At 43.3% G+C, this 14,040-nt stretch overlaps 1 protein-coding gene and 1 long non-coding RNA gene across 8 annotated transcripts in view; one reads left to right on the plus strand and one right to left on the minus strand.

The window, feature by feature from the left end:
* The window catches only part of LOC129625324 (ninein-like protein), a 94,771-nt gene that overhangs the window by 5,444 nt on the left and 75,287 nt on the right, over positions 1–14,040 (plus strand). The gene's annotated exons all lie outside the window — the stretch shown is intronic.
* Positions 3,696–5,698, minus strand: LOC129625325 (uncharacterized). Its single transcript, XR_008701350.1, has 3 exons — positions 5,493–5,698; positions 4,547–4,633; positions 3,696–4,120 (listed from the first exon to the last, which is right to left on the minus strand). It is a non-coding gene; the product is annotated as an uncharacterized LOC129625325 (long non-coding RNA).

The raw sequence follows: 14,040 nt of genomic DNA on the forward strand, positions 1-14,040 counted from the left end.
TGATCATATGGATGTATGATCAATGGGGCAAAGTGAAAGCAAGACATTGGTGAAGTTAGCTAGGCAAAGAGTGTTGGCGAATTCTTTGTACTGTTCTTGCAACTTCTCTATGCATTTGAAATTGAAAGTACATCAGAATAAAAAGTTACAAAAACAAATGTCTGCCTTGGATTCACAGCAGTGTAAAAATCTGCCACTGATAAAAGCTTACAATATTTCATCTTTTCTAAGATGCATTTTTTTCATCTTCTCACTTCTCTGAATTTGGGTTGAATTTTTTTTGTTTTTTAATTGTTGTTGTGCTGGGTCTCCGTTGCTGCACACCTGCTCTCTCTAGTTGAGGTGCATGAGGCCTGCTCTTCAGTGTGGTGCACGGGCGTCTCACTGCGGTGGCTGCTCCTGTCGTGGAGCACAGGCGCTATGCTCACAGGCTTCAGTGACTGCAGCACTTGGGCTCAGGGGTTGTGGCACAGGGGCTTAGTTGCTCCGTGGCATGTCAAATCTTCCCAGCCAGGGATTGAACATGTGTCCCCTGCATTGGCAGATTCTAATCCACTGGACCACTAGGGAAGTCCTTGCGGGTGCATCCTACGATCAACGCTGTCTTAGAATTCATTGTGTCAAGTTTTGACAGAGTTTTCCTTTCTTTGTCCTTTGTCTTAGCATCAGAGGCACCTTGGGTTTGATGAAATGTGGTATTCTCTCTGGGCTCCCCTGGTGGCTCAGACAGTAAGGTATTCTCCCTGGCTGTGTTGTTTGAAGAGGTGGGGAAAAGAAGATGGTGCTTTGAGTAGCTTTGTGTGTCAAGTTTCGCTCACAGGAAGCGTTACTCAGCTAGTGTCTTTGCCCCAGGCCAGATATCTAGCTGCCTTTGCTCATTTCCACTTCTGTGCCTGCTAGGTATTTCAAACTCAACACATTCCAGGCTGGATTTCTGTGTTCACCTCTACCCCCAAACTGCTCTTCCTCTGGGTTCTTGTCTCAGAGTGGAACCTGACTTTTAGCCAGAGTTGGCTCAAAATGGGCCCCTGAGAGGAGCGCAGGGACCCGTCAGTGCTTACAGAGATGGGGTGTGGGTGCATCCCAGTCTCACCTGGGACACAGGCTGATTTTAGACTGCCTAATTTTTGTCTTTGGGCTCCAAATATCTGTGCCTCGTTTCCCCCATTTCTGAAATGAGAATATTTTCCCCAAGTCTATGAAGATAATGGACAAGCAAGTTCAGTAACCATAAAACTCTGAAATCCTGTGACTTAAAACAGGAGAGCATTTTAGGAAGACTTTTATAGTATCATTCAAAGTGAGCTCCCCGGAGAAGGCAATGGCACCACACTCCAGTACTTTTGCCTAGAAAATCCCATGGATGGAGGAGCCTGGTAGGCTGCAGTCCATGGGGTCGCTAGAGTTGGACACAACTGAGCGACTTCACTTTCACTTTTCACTTTTCACTTTCATGCATTGGAGAAGGAAATGGCACCCCACTCCAGTGTTCTTGCTTGGAGAATCCCAGGGACGGGAGGCCTGGTGGGCTGCCGTCTATGGGGTCGCACAGAGTCGGACACGACTGAAGCGACACAGCAGCAGCAGCAAAGTGAGCTCCCACGAAGCAGACCTGCTCTGAGCTCCCGTGTCGGTGAGGGCAGGGGTATGGGCAGCCCTGACTGCCAGTACTTCCTCCCAGGCTTCTTTCCCGTATGGATTCCGGTTCCTGGGTGAGTCAGGGTGGTGTTGGTTTTACACTGGATGCTGGCAGGCGCCACCAGGAGCAGGGCTGTTTTATAGAACTGGCCGTGCCTGGTGCTCCCAGGGTCCTCTCCACCCTGGGGCCACTGGTCAGTGTCACTGGAACTTGCGTGGCATCGTGTTGTCTCACTAGTCTTAAACCGCTCATGTGTCAGACTTCGGAATGGCTCCATCTGAATCTTTTTAGCCCCGTTTGATTTAGGAAACTGCATCAGCTCAGGATGGTAACACTTCACTATTTTGTTTGGCATGGACTTCAAGCAACTGCAATAGCAAAATACGGTGATTTCCCCATGGCCTGGTTTCTTCACTGCTGTGTTTTGTCTACATTTTGGGTGATTGCTTCTTGGCATTTTTTGTACAATAATTTTATTTATTTGTTTGTTTCTGGCTGTGCGGGGTCTTTGTTGCTGTGTGGCCTTTTTCTCTAGTTGCAGTGTGCAGGCTTCTCGTTGCGGCGACTTCTCTTGTGCACAGGCTCTAGGGCGTGCAGGCTTCAGTAGTTCCGGTATGGGGGCGGGCTTAGTTGTTCTTCCGCACGTGGGATCTTCCCGAATCAGGGATGGAACCCATGTTGCTAGAGGACTCTTTACTGCTGAGCCACCAGGGAAGCCCACTTCTTGGCATCTCTGAGTCTGCTGCTGGGCCACTGAGTTGTTGGTGTTGACAGTGACCTTCACAGCAGGCTCATTCTTCAGAAGGAGAAACGCAGGGTTTCTGAGTTTTGCTGAATTCTGCGGACTTTTAAATATGTGTAGAGAACAAAGAAGATCAGTAATTTTGTGTGATTTGCCTTTAGGCTCCTAACGGCTTGGCTGGAATTTAAGATAAGAAAGTTGGATAACACTGAGCAGGGGCAAATTGTTCCTGCCACTGCTAAGTCACTTCAGTCGTGCCCGACTCTGCGACCCCATAGACGGCAGCCTACCAGGCTCCCCCGGCCCTGGTATTCTCCAGGCAAGAACACTGGAGTGGGGTGCCATTTCCTTCTCCAATGCATGAAAGTGAAAAATGAAAGTGAAGTCGCTGAGTTGTGTCCGACTCTTCGAGACCCCATGGACTGCAGCCTACCAGGCTTCTCCACCCATGGGATTTTCCAGGCAAAAGTACTGGAATGGGGTGCCATTGCCTTCTCCAAAATTGTTCCTAGGGTTTTCTAAATAGATTTTGTAGTCTTTGTTACTTTATTCTCTTGTGTTCTTTATTGCCAATACAAAATGAGAAAGGTTCTGGCAAAGGGAAAGTTTCTTAACAGATGAATAGAAATGGACGGGGACACGGAGTGTTTGGTTAAAGAAATGCTTTTAATTTGGGGGACTATCCAAGTTAATGTTCTTTCCATATCATTAGGTTTCTTAATATAAAATTCTTGCGTAACATTAGGACGTTCTTGGTTTGGTTTCGAGCTAGAAGGACGTTTTCTCATATATTCTGGATTTCAGATTCCTGAACTTAGTCATGGAAAAACTTTTTTTTTTTTTTTTTTTTTGGTATTTAAAACTGCTTTGTGGGTTTATATGCTATCAGTAGGCATGAGGCAGGATGTAAAGGTTGGTAGTTCTGTGTAGTTAGACCTTAGTATGTGTTCACTGACCAACTCTGTGACTTTGAGCAAATTACCTAACCTCTCTATGCCTCAGTTTCCTTGCTTTTAATATAAGGATGATAAATATATACATACATATATATATGGATCATAACAGCACCTCCCTCACAAGGCTAAATTCCTCAGTTTTAGGAACGTGCCCATTAAAAGATGAGTGCTCAAGAAATACTAGTTTTGTATTATCAAAAGTTTATTTAGCAAGAGCGAGCATTCTGTGGAGGTGTCAAAGGTCGAGACATCTCTCCTGCGGCTCTGGCTGTCCACAGAAAGTAGACTCCAGTGCCTGCAGGCTTTAAGAAAATCTCCTGGAGCCCATTTTACTTTTTCTCTCTCAACCTTTAAGGTCACTTGACTGAAATAAAAATAAATTGCAACGGTTATCCTACAAAGAGAAACTACTCAGAATGGCAAAATATGCAAACATTTCAAAAAATGATAAACACAGATTAACTTTAAGGAAAGAATATATTTACCAGGATGCTCTCATTACCCTGCAGGCTCTGTCCTTGCCTCCGCTGTGGAGGAAAGCAGCCTGTGGAGTCGAAAAGTGTGCTAGATTTCTGCTTTGTTCTGCTAATTTCTGTAGTTTTTTTTTTTTTTAAAGATGAGGTTTGTGTGATGATACAGTTTGCAGGTCTGTCCATTTTCACTGTTGTTGAAAACATACACCTGGTGACTTCCTGGTGGTCCAGTGGGTAAGACTCTGCTTCCAGTGCACGGGCATGGGTGCCATCCCTGCCTGGTTGAGGAACTAAGATCCTTCCTGCTGGGCTGTGTGGCAAAAAAAAAATAAACAAAAAAAAATGCACCTGGCATGCTGAGTTGTTCCCTCTGGTTAGGCTTCTAGTTTTTTCCTGAACAGTTAGGCACTTTCACATAGCATTCTATGAAAAAGTTTAGGTTTCCTCTTGTCTTTCTCTTTGGATATGAAAGCACACCCCTTGGTTTTTTCTTCCAGTCCCACCTCTGCTCCTTTATGTGGCTGGTGGGATGGGTGTGCAGTGGGGTCTCTGACCAGAACATCCTCAGTGGCCCCTCCCTGGGAGGTGGGTGGGAGTGTCAGCCCTCTCCTCCCCACCTGTGCCCCGGGCCGGGGAGGTGGAGCAGCTCACGTGCATCCTGGGTGGAAACCTGCTGCTTGAGGTGTTTCAGCCCGGTTTCTTTAGAGAGTGAGAGATGGAGTACTTCCTGCCATACCAGTAAACAAGGCTGTCACAGCCATCAGCAATGCCAGCCTCCAAATGTGGATTTCTGAACTCTGAGGGCACCCGGGAAGAACAGTGCCTGCAGTAAGACAGCCATGAGGTCGCACCATTCTCTACGGTGAGCACTGAGGAAACTCAGGACGTGAAAAAACATAGGAAACTGACCCCAGATAGCTGAGATGAGTGTGAGAGAAATGATGTTAGTGGGCCCAGACTCCTGCATCTTCCCATATGTAGACAAGTGCTAAATTCCTTGAGCTATCTGGTTTTCTTTAATTCACAAAAATAACTTTTGATGTTCAGACTACTTGTGCTGTGTTGCAAACCTATATAACCTGACACCCTCCCCGCCTCCCCCAGGGTTACTTGAGATTACTTTAGGCTTGAAGTCCTAAAAATTCCCACCAAAAAACCGTAACTCTCAACTTTTAGGTTGTGACTCTTTTTAAAGTTGACATTAGCAAGATTGTGTCTGTTAAGTGTTTACTTATTTGATGAAGAAAAGCAAGATTATGCCTGTCGGAATCAGCCCGTCTTCCTGGGTATCCTGAGGACATTGCTCTGGCAGGTGTACCCTGCAGACAGCAGCAGGGGTGCTTTGTGCCGACCTTCTGGTCTGTTCTTGGACTAACGTGTGAGCAAGGAGCCGTCACACTAATACCCACTCACTTCAACACTGGGATCTCAGACATTTTGGAAATGAAACAAAAGGCTTTATGTGAAGTATCTTCTGGAATGTCTGGCTTCGATAGAGAACCAAATGCTGATAAAACTAGCCGGTTCTGTGACCAGTATAATAACATTTCTGTAACGACACTTGTCCCGGGACCTGCGCCCTTGGGTCTGCCTCTGCCTGCCTTGCTGCTGGCTGCAGCGTGCTCTCGCCTCTTACTTCAGACTGAGAAATGTAGGTTACTCATTTGTTTCTGGAAACGTACCTGCACCCACATCTTACCTCCACAGTGGCGTCCGGGGAGGAGGCGACCCACCCACCTCTGTTTACTGAGGCTGGTCCGTTCCAGTGCTTCAGAAGCTGTACGGCTGCATGTGGCACAAAAGGGAATTGCAGCTTCACGTTCCACACCTTTGTTGCTCAGGTGGGAGGAAGGCTGAGACTCCTTGGGAAGTCAATGACAGACCCTCTGAAGTAAGCTGAAGTGATTTTGTTTGATCAAACTAGCTATATATGCCTTAGCATTTATAAACCTGCAGCAGGATAATGTATTGAAATTCAATATGTATTTCTTCTGTTTTTTCCATTCTAAGATGGTACCAGATCTTGGTGTTCCCTTGCCTCCAGGATTTTTTTTTTAATTGGAATCAAAGGATAGAGGTTTTTTTTTTTGTTTGTTTGTTTTTTTAATTTGTCTGCACCGAGTTTTCGTTGCAGCATGGGGGCTCTTTAGAAAGATCAAAAAGATTGTCTTTAGAAAGACAATCCTAACATCGTCCATCAGGTGAATGACTGGACCCACTGTGGCAACCCTCACCTGGAACACTGCCCTCCGTGAAACGACAACCATCCGTGCAGCCGCACCGATGCTGAAAGAGAGTCAGTTCAGAAAGGCCACATGCTGTAAGGATCCATTTATATGACATTCTGGAAAAGGCAAGACTGTGGGATCAGCAAACATGGGCAGTGTTAGGACTATTTGAGGTCAGCACGTGTTTTTGGTGATGGAACTCTTCTGTGTTCTCATTGTCATAACAGTTATACAAATCTGTACATGTTAAAACTCTTGGAACCATATATATGCATGCATACATGGGTCAATTTTTGTGTAAGCAGGTTTTTTTTTTTGTTTTTTTTTTTTAAAGAGACAGAGAGGTCATTTTTTAAAAACTTCTGCCTTCGGCCCTGTAATATAACCCCCTAGGGGGACTTCCTGGGTAGACCAGCATTTAACACTCTGAACTCCCAATGCAGGGGGCCAGGGTTTGATCCCTGGTCAGGGAACTAAATCCTGCATGCTGCAATTAATTTTTTTTAAATGAAAATAAAATGCGTTTCTTGTAGACTGCATATCATTGGGTCATATCTTTTTAATCCATTCTAACAGACTCTTTTGATTGGTGTATTTAGACCATTCACATTGAAGGTGATTATTGATATAGTTGGATTAATATCTACTCCATTTGTAAAGGAACCTTCCATTCATTGCACTTATTCTTTGTTACCTTTTTAAAATATAGTCCACTCTTTTTTATTGTCTTCTCTGACTTTAATGAGCATTTTATATGATTTCATTTTCTCTCTTCTCTTAGCATATCAATTCTTCTTTTGAAAAAAAAAAAATTATGGCTGGCCTGGAGTTTGCAGTATACATTTGCAAGTAATCTATGTCCACTTTCAAATAACTCTGTTTCACTTTACAGATAGTGCAGGTACCTCTTAACAGAGTATTCCCAATTCTTCCTTCCTGTTCCTTATAATGTTGCAGTTGTTCATTTCCCTCATTCATAAGCTATGATCACCAGCACATTGTTGCTATTTTTATTTTGAACAGTTATATATTGAATCAGTTAATAATAAAAAACATGAGGGAACTCGCCAGTGAACTAGGGGTTAGGGCTCCGTGCTCTCACTGCGAGGGTGTGGATTTAATCCCTGGTCCAAGAGCGAGGATCCCACAAGCCACGAGGCGTCGCCAAAAACAAAAACAGAAAGAAAAAAGAATGAGATGCTTTATTTTACCTTCATTTATTCTTTCTCTAATGCTTTATCTTTTTAAATGTTGATCTGAATCTCTGACCTATTAATATATATTATTTTCCTTTTCTCTGAAGAACAACAGTTTTTGCAAGGCAGGTCTCCTGGCAATGCATTCCTTCAGTTTTTGTCTGAGAAAGTCTTTATTTCTTCCTCACTTACGAAGGATAATTTCTTTGGATATACAACCATAGATGGGTGGTTTATTCATTCAACACTTCAGATGTATTACTTCATTCTCTTGCTCGTGTTTTCTGACAAGACATGTGATTCTTTACTTTGTTCCTCCACAGGTGAGGTGGTTTTCCCCCCTCAGGCTTTCCTTAAGGATTTGTCTTTGGTTTTCTGCAGTTCGAATATGATGTGCCTAGGTGTAGTCCTTTGGTGATATATCCTGATTGGTGGTTCTCTGAAATTCCTGGATGTGTCCTCTGGGATCTGCTATTAATTTTGGAAAATTCTCAGCCATTGTTACTTCAGATGTTTCTTCTGTTAATTTTTTATTTCATCGTCTCATATTTCAATTATGCATATATTACACCTTTTGTAATTGTCTCACAATTCTTGGATATTCTATTCCTTTTTCTCCCCCTCCCCATTAGTTTTTCTCTTTGTTTTTTAGTTTGAGACATTTCTAGTGATATAAATTAATTGCTTACTGAATTCTTTCCTCACCCATGTCCAGTCTAGTGATGAATGTATCAAAGGCATTCTTTATTTCTATTACTATATTTTTGATTCCTGGCATTTATTTTTGCTTCTTTATTAGAGTTCCCATATCTCTGCTTATATTGCATGCATGCTCAGTTGCTTCAGTCATGTCTGACTCTGCAACCCCTTAGACTATAGCCTGCCAGGCTCCTCTGTCCATGAGATTTTCCCAGACCAAACCTGTATCTTCTGCATTGCAGGTGGATTCTTCACCACTGAGCTTCCGAGGAAGCCCCTGCTTATATTACCCATTGGGTTTTTTGTAGATTGTCCACTTTTTTCCCTTCACAGCCCCTAGCATGTTAATCATAGTTAAACTCTCAGTCTAATAATCGCAAAATCTTTGCCATATCTGAGCCAAGTTCTCATGCCTGCTTTTTCTCAGGCCTCCTCAAGCTCTGCTTTTTCTTGCCCTTAGTCTGACTTGTAACTTTGTGTTGAAAGCTGGACTTGTGGTAGATGTCAGGCTTCAGAGGCTTCAGGTGTCTTCTGTTGTCTCCCTGTTGTCTCTGGTTTTCCCAGAAACTCTATCTGAAACGGAATCTGTGTCTGGCAGCGCCTGTGGTATAATGCATGGCTTTTCCACCAGAGCCCTGTGCATGTGGTGGAGAGGTGCTGGGTGAGGGAGGCATTCCTATGAGTCAGACTGTTTTTGTGGTCATGAGGTCCTGGACTGTGCCCTTCAGAAGTTTCTTAGCTCCCACTCATCCTTTTTTTTTTTTTTTTTTCTCTGTCCCAGTTGTAAGACAGGAAGGCTAGAAGAGATTCCAGTTGTCAAGTTGCTCTTTGCCCTTCCCCCATGTCTGATAAGGCTCTGTCTGATAAAATAGTTTATTCTGAGGAAAGACACACCCTTTGGTATGGATGTTTTTGAAAATGGTTGCTTTTCTCTGGGTACATTTCTAAACTGTTAGTTTTCTTCTCTTCCCTGTCGAAATAGTGAAAGTCTAATTCTTTTTTTCCTCCAGTCTTTATCATGAAGACCCCATGGGGCTCCTGGAAGTAAAACTCATATAAGTGTGTCATCCCCTTTCCCTCCCCCTAGCTCAGGAGTGTTAGGTTTCATCTCGCCACCTCTAGCCTCCAGCATTTGTCAACTATTGTTTATGTGGTTCTACCAGTTACTGGCTTTCGGAGGATTCTGCCCCAGGAAAGCTGTGAAACTGAAAAAGCAGTTGCTCTGTCCATTTTTGCTTCGTGTTTTTTGTTCAACTATTTTTAGGTATGCTGCTAAGTCGCTTCAGTTGTGTCCGACTCTGTGCGACCCCATAGACGGCAGCCCACCAGGCTCCCCCGTCCCTGGGATTCTCCAGGCAAGAACACTGGAGTGGGTTGCCATTTCCTTCTCCAATGCATGAAAGAGAAAAGTGAAAGTGAAGTCGCTCAGTCGTCTCCGACTCTCAGCGACCCCATGGACTGCAGCCTACCAGGCTCCTCCGTGCATGGATTTTCCAGGCAAGAGTACTGCAGTGGGGTGCCATCACCTTCTCCGATTTTTAGGTATATCTCAGTTCAATTCAGTCGCTCTGTCGTATCCAATCCTTTGTGACTCCATGGACTGCAACATGCCAGGCTTCCTTGTCCATCACCAACTCCTGGAGGCTGCTCAAACTCATGTCCATCAGGTCAGTGATGCCATCCAACCGTCTCATCTGCTCTTGTCCCCTTCTCTTCCTGCCTTCAATCTTTCCCAGCATCAGGGTCTTTTCTGATGAGTCAGTTCTTCACATCAGGCAGCCAAAGTATTGGAGCTTCAACTTCAGCAATCAGTTCTTCTAATAAATATTCAGGACTGATTTCCTTTACGGATGGACTAGTTAGATCTCCTTGCAGTCCAAGGGACTCTCAAGAGTCCTCTCCAACACCACAGTATATCAATTATCAACATCAACACCACAGAGTATCAGTTCTTTGGCACTCAGCTGTCTTTATGCTCCAACTCTCACATCCATACATGACCACTGGAAAAATCATAGCTTTGACTAGACAGACCTCTGTTGGTAAAGTAATGTCTCTGCTTTTTAATATGCTGTCTAGGTTGGTCGTAGCTTTTCTTCCAAGGAGCAAGCATTTTTTAATTTCATGGCTGCAGTCACCATCTGCAGGGATTTTGGAGCCCAAGAAAATAAAGTTTCTCACTGTTTCCGTGGTTACTCCATCTATTTGCCATGAAGTGATGGGACTGGATGCCAAGATCTTAGTTTTTTGAATGTTGAGTTTTAATCCAACTTTTTCACTCTCCTCTTTAACTTTCTTCAAGAGGCTCTTTAGTTCTTTGCTTTCTGCCATAAGCGTGGTGTCATGTGCGTATCTGAGGTTATTGATATTTCTCCTGGTAATCTTGATTCCAGCTTGTACTTCATCTAGCCTGGCATTTTGCATAATGTACTCTGCATATCAGTTAAATAAGCAGAGTGACAATATACAGCCTTGACATACTCCTTAGGTATATCTACATTTAGGCTTATATCTTCTTGGTGAGTGGACATTTTGAAATCATTTAATGCCCCTCTTTATCTCTCGTAATTTCCTTCCTCCAAAGTCTACTTCTTCTGGTGTTAATATAGTCACTTTACATAAAGAAATATTGTTTTGTATGGCTTGTTTTACCCATCCTTCTACTAAATCATGAAGTAGATTTCCTGAGGAGAGCATGTATTTGGGTCTGATAGTCCCTTTCTTTTAGTCTGTGCATTTAGACCATTTACATTTAATGTGACCATTAATATATTTGGGTATAAGTCTATCATTTTATTATTTGTTTTCTCTTTGTCCCCGTGTGTGTTTATTGAGGTATAGTTGACATATAACTATCCTCTATATTTTTATTTCTATTTTTTTTCTTTCCTGGATTACTTGAATGTTGCTCAGTGTTCCTTTTTTTTTCTATTTCACTTTTTTCTTCCAGTTTTATTGAGATATAATTGACATACAACACTGTATAAGTTTAAGGTCTATGGAATGATTTTACTTACATACATCTTGAAATGGTTACCACAGTAGGTTTAGTGAACACTTATCATTTCATATAGATGCAAAATAAAAAAAAAAGAAAAATAGTATTTTTCCTTATTAGAACTGTTGAGATTTACTGTCTTAACAATTTTCATATATAACATAAACAGTGTTTTTTAATTGTATTTATTGTATTATAGATTATATCCCTAGTACTTATGTATCTTACAACTGGAAATTTGTACCTTTTTTTAAAAAAATGTATTCATAGATAAGGTTTATTCCAGTGTTTACATAAAAATGAGTTAATGCAGAACAGGAAAAGGTTTTTCCAAAGGGTTAAAATGTATCAAACAACAGAACTTGGTCCTTCCATTTAGTTTGAATTCAGTTGGCTGACTGCATCATTATTAATATCCACCCTCACTGATCATTTTCATCACACACAATATCAAAAGTCTTCTGGTGGCACTTCCTATTTCCCTGGAAGTCTCTTAAACTGCTTTCAGTTACAAAAGAAGGGCAAGGATTTTATCAGCTCACACTCTACTCCATTGGAGACAAAAATACATCCCTCAATTCTCTTGTTTAAATTGTGGTTCTTGGAAAACAGTGTCCAAATGAAGAAATTAGCACTAACACACAAAGAACACAGTATAATCTCTCTATAACAGTAACTTTGCTTCAAATTTTTTTCATTAAGAATTATTTTTATTATCTCTCCACAAGGAAGTTATAAAAATACCTGTAAAAACATTGAAAAGGCTCTTTAAAATCCTGGAATGAAGAATTCTGAAGTATGAATTATGATATGTCTATGATTTGCAAATAAAAGAATCAAATAAATTCTACAAGTTAGAATTTCTGAATGACTTTGGTAGGAGTTTACCAGAAGGAGCTAAAACATCAGACCTTAACAATTTTCTGTTTTCATCTCAATTGAATTTTTGATCTGTTGACAGGCACAGTGCACACAGAAACTTGCTTCTGCCACTAATGATGAAGTCAGTCTGAGGGACAGGTATTTGTATCCTGGATGCACCAGGCTCTTCCACGCAACTGACTGGAGTGGTCTTCCCTTATTTGTTCCATCATGTTTTAAATAAAAGTAAATATACATATGGTAAAACATTTAAATGGTACAAGAGGATTTAAAATAATCAGTAAATATCCTTATCTCCTATAACTTAGAAAATCTGATGTTTTCCAAATCATCAAACAGTCATATGAATAATTTGCAAAGTGAAGTCAACCTTAGAGTCTCTTCATCTGAAAATTATTCTCAGGATTTCTGGAATACCTTGATTCTCTCATAGTTTACCTCTGGTACAGAGGAAAGCCATGCAGTCTTCTCCTTCTCAAAAAAACTAACTAGGAAAGCAACTCACACACTCTGCTCAGAGAAAGCAAGTGCAGGCAACACCTTGTACCCCCTGGATCTGGTCCTAGCCACGGGCAGGAGCTCTGGTATCCACCAGAGCCACGGGCGGGTGCCCGGGGCCCAGCCAGTGCCCTTGAATGCTTCTGATCCTCCGGGCCCGCTGAGCATCCTTTGAGGAGAGGGTGACGCGGCCGGCGTGTAAGGAGAGGAGACAGGCATCCTCGAAGAGACGAACTAGAAACGCTTCTGCGGCCTCTTGCAGGGCCAACAGGGCCTGGGTTTGCCAACTGAAGTCCACACCACGAGTGAATTTAACACGTACTTCTCTTGCTGGTGACGGAGCGGGGATGGGGGGAGGAGTGGAGAGGAAAAGGAGACTCAAGAGAAGACAGACTCTTTACGCGAGTCTCCCTGAAGCTTCACCTCTGTTCTTCTTTCCTGGTGCTTACTCTTGGGACCTAACTGGTGGCTGATGTCAGCTCCAGGGACCTTAGAGACGGCGGGCACGGCTCTCCTGGTCTCGGAGGTGGGAGAGGAGGAGACAGTCTCTCGGGGCAGGGGAAGGGACGGGAGGCTGGTTGGATGAGAGAGTTGCAGGCGGCAGAAGGGGGTCTTTCTTAGCAGCAGGCGCGTGCCCTTCTGGAGCCCTCGGATCGCCTGCAGGAGCGCATGTCTCCGGCGAGCCCGTGGACGTGAGGACGTTCCTGGACAGGGGCCGGCGGGCGGGCGGGCGGCGGGAGCCGGGCTCGCCGGGCGCCCCTCGGTATTTCGGGCTCGCGGCTCCGGTGGGCCGGTGGCGGGCGCGCAGAGGGTGTTTCGGTCCCGGGGCTCCTTCTAAATTTGGGTCCAGGGGCAGAGGCCAGGAGGGCTGGGTCTCCCGGCCGGCTGCCTCACCCGGCTGGGTGGTGCTCTGGAAGTTTGTACCCTTTGACCCAGATTCTTCCAATTCCCCTCCCAACACCCCTCTTCGTATCTCCAGTAACTACAAATCCCATCTCTTTTTCTATGAACTTGTTTATTTTTGAAGTATAATTGACTACAGCACTCTGTTAGTTCCCCGGTGCACCGCATAGTGATTTGACATTTCTATACATTTCAAAATGATCGCTGTAAATCTAGTTACCATCTGTCACCATGAAAGGTATTACTTTATTACTGACTATATTTTTCTACATTATTATCGACTGTATTGTTGATTATATTCTTAGTGTTCCATTTTAATCATTTTTATTGATGTTTTTCACCATGTATCTCTGTTTTTTAGTGGTTGCTCTGGAGATTATAGTATTCATATTTAGCTTTTCTCTGTCTGCTTGGAAATAAGATTGTGCCACGTCAAGGGGAACATAGAAGCCACACCACCATTAGCCACACCACATGCTACATCTTTGTGCATCAGAAACTGCTTCAGACAGTGTTAGAAATTTTGCTTTCTGCTGTCATACATATATACATACAAAACAGTCTCGGGACTTCCCTGGTGGTCCAGTGGCTAGGACTCTGTGCTCCCAGTGCACGGGGCCTGGGTTTGATCCCTGGTCGGGGAACTAGATCCCACCTGCTGCGATGAAGATGGAAGGTCCCAAGTGCCACAGCTAAGACCTGGCACAGCTACATAAATACATAAAAATAAATATTTCTTAAATAAGAAGTACAAAAAGCTGACTGCTTTGGCCACTTAAAAAAAAAAAAAATTAGGGCCTCCCTGGCAGTCCAGTGATTAAGACTA

This window comes from Bubalus kerabau, chromosome 13, assembly GCF_029407905.1.
Source record: "Bubalus kerabau isolate K-KA32 ecotype Philippines breed swamp buffalo chromosome 13, PCC_UOA_SB_1v2, whole genome shotgun sequence".
NCBI lineage: Eukaryota > Metazoa > Chordata > Mammalia > Artiodactyla > Bovidae > Bubalus > Bubalus kerabau.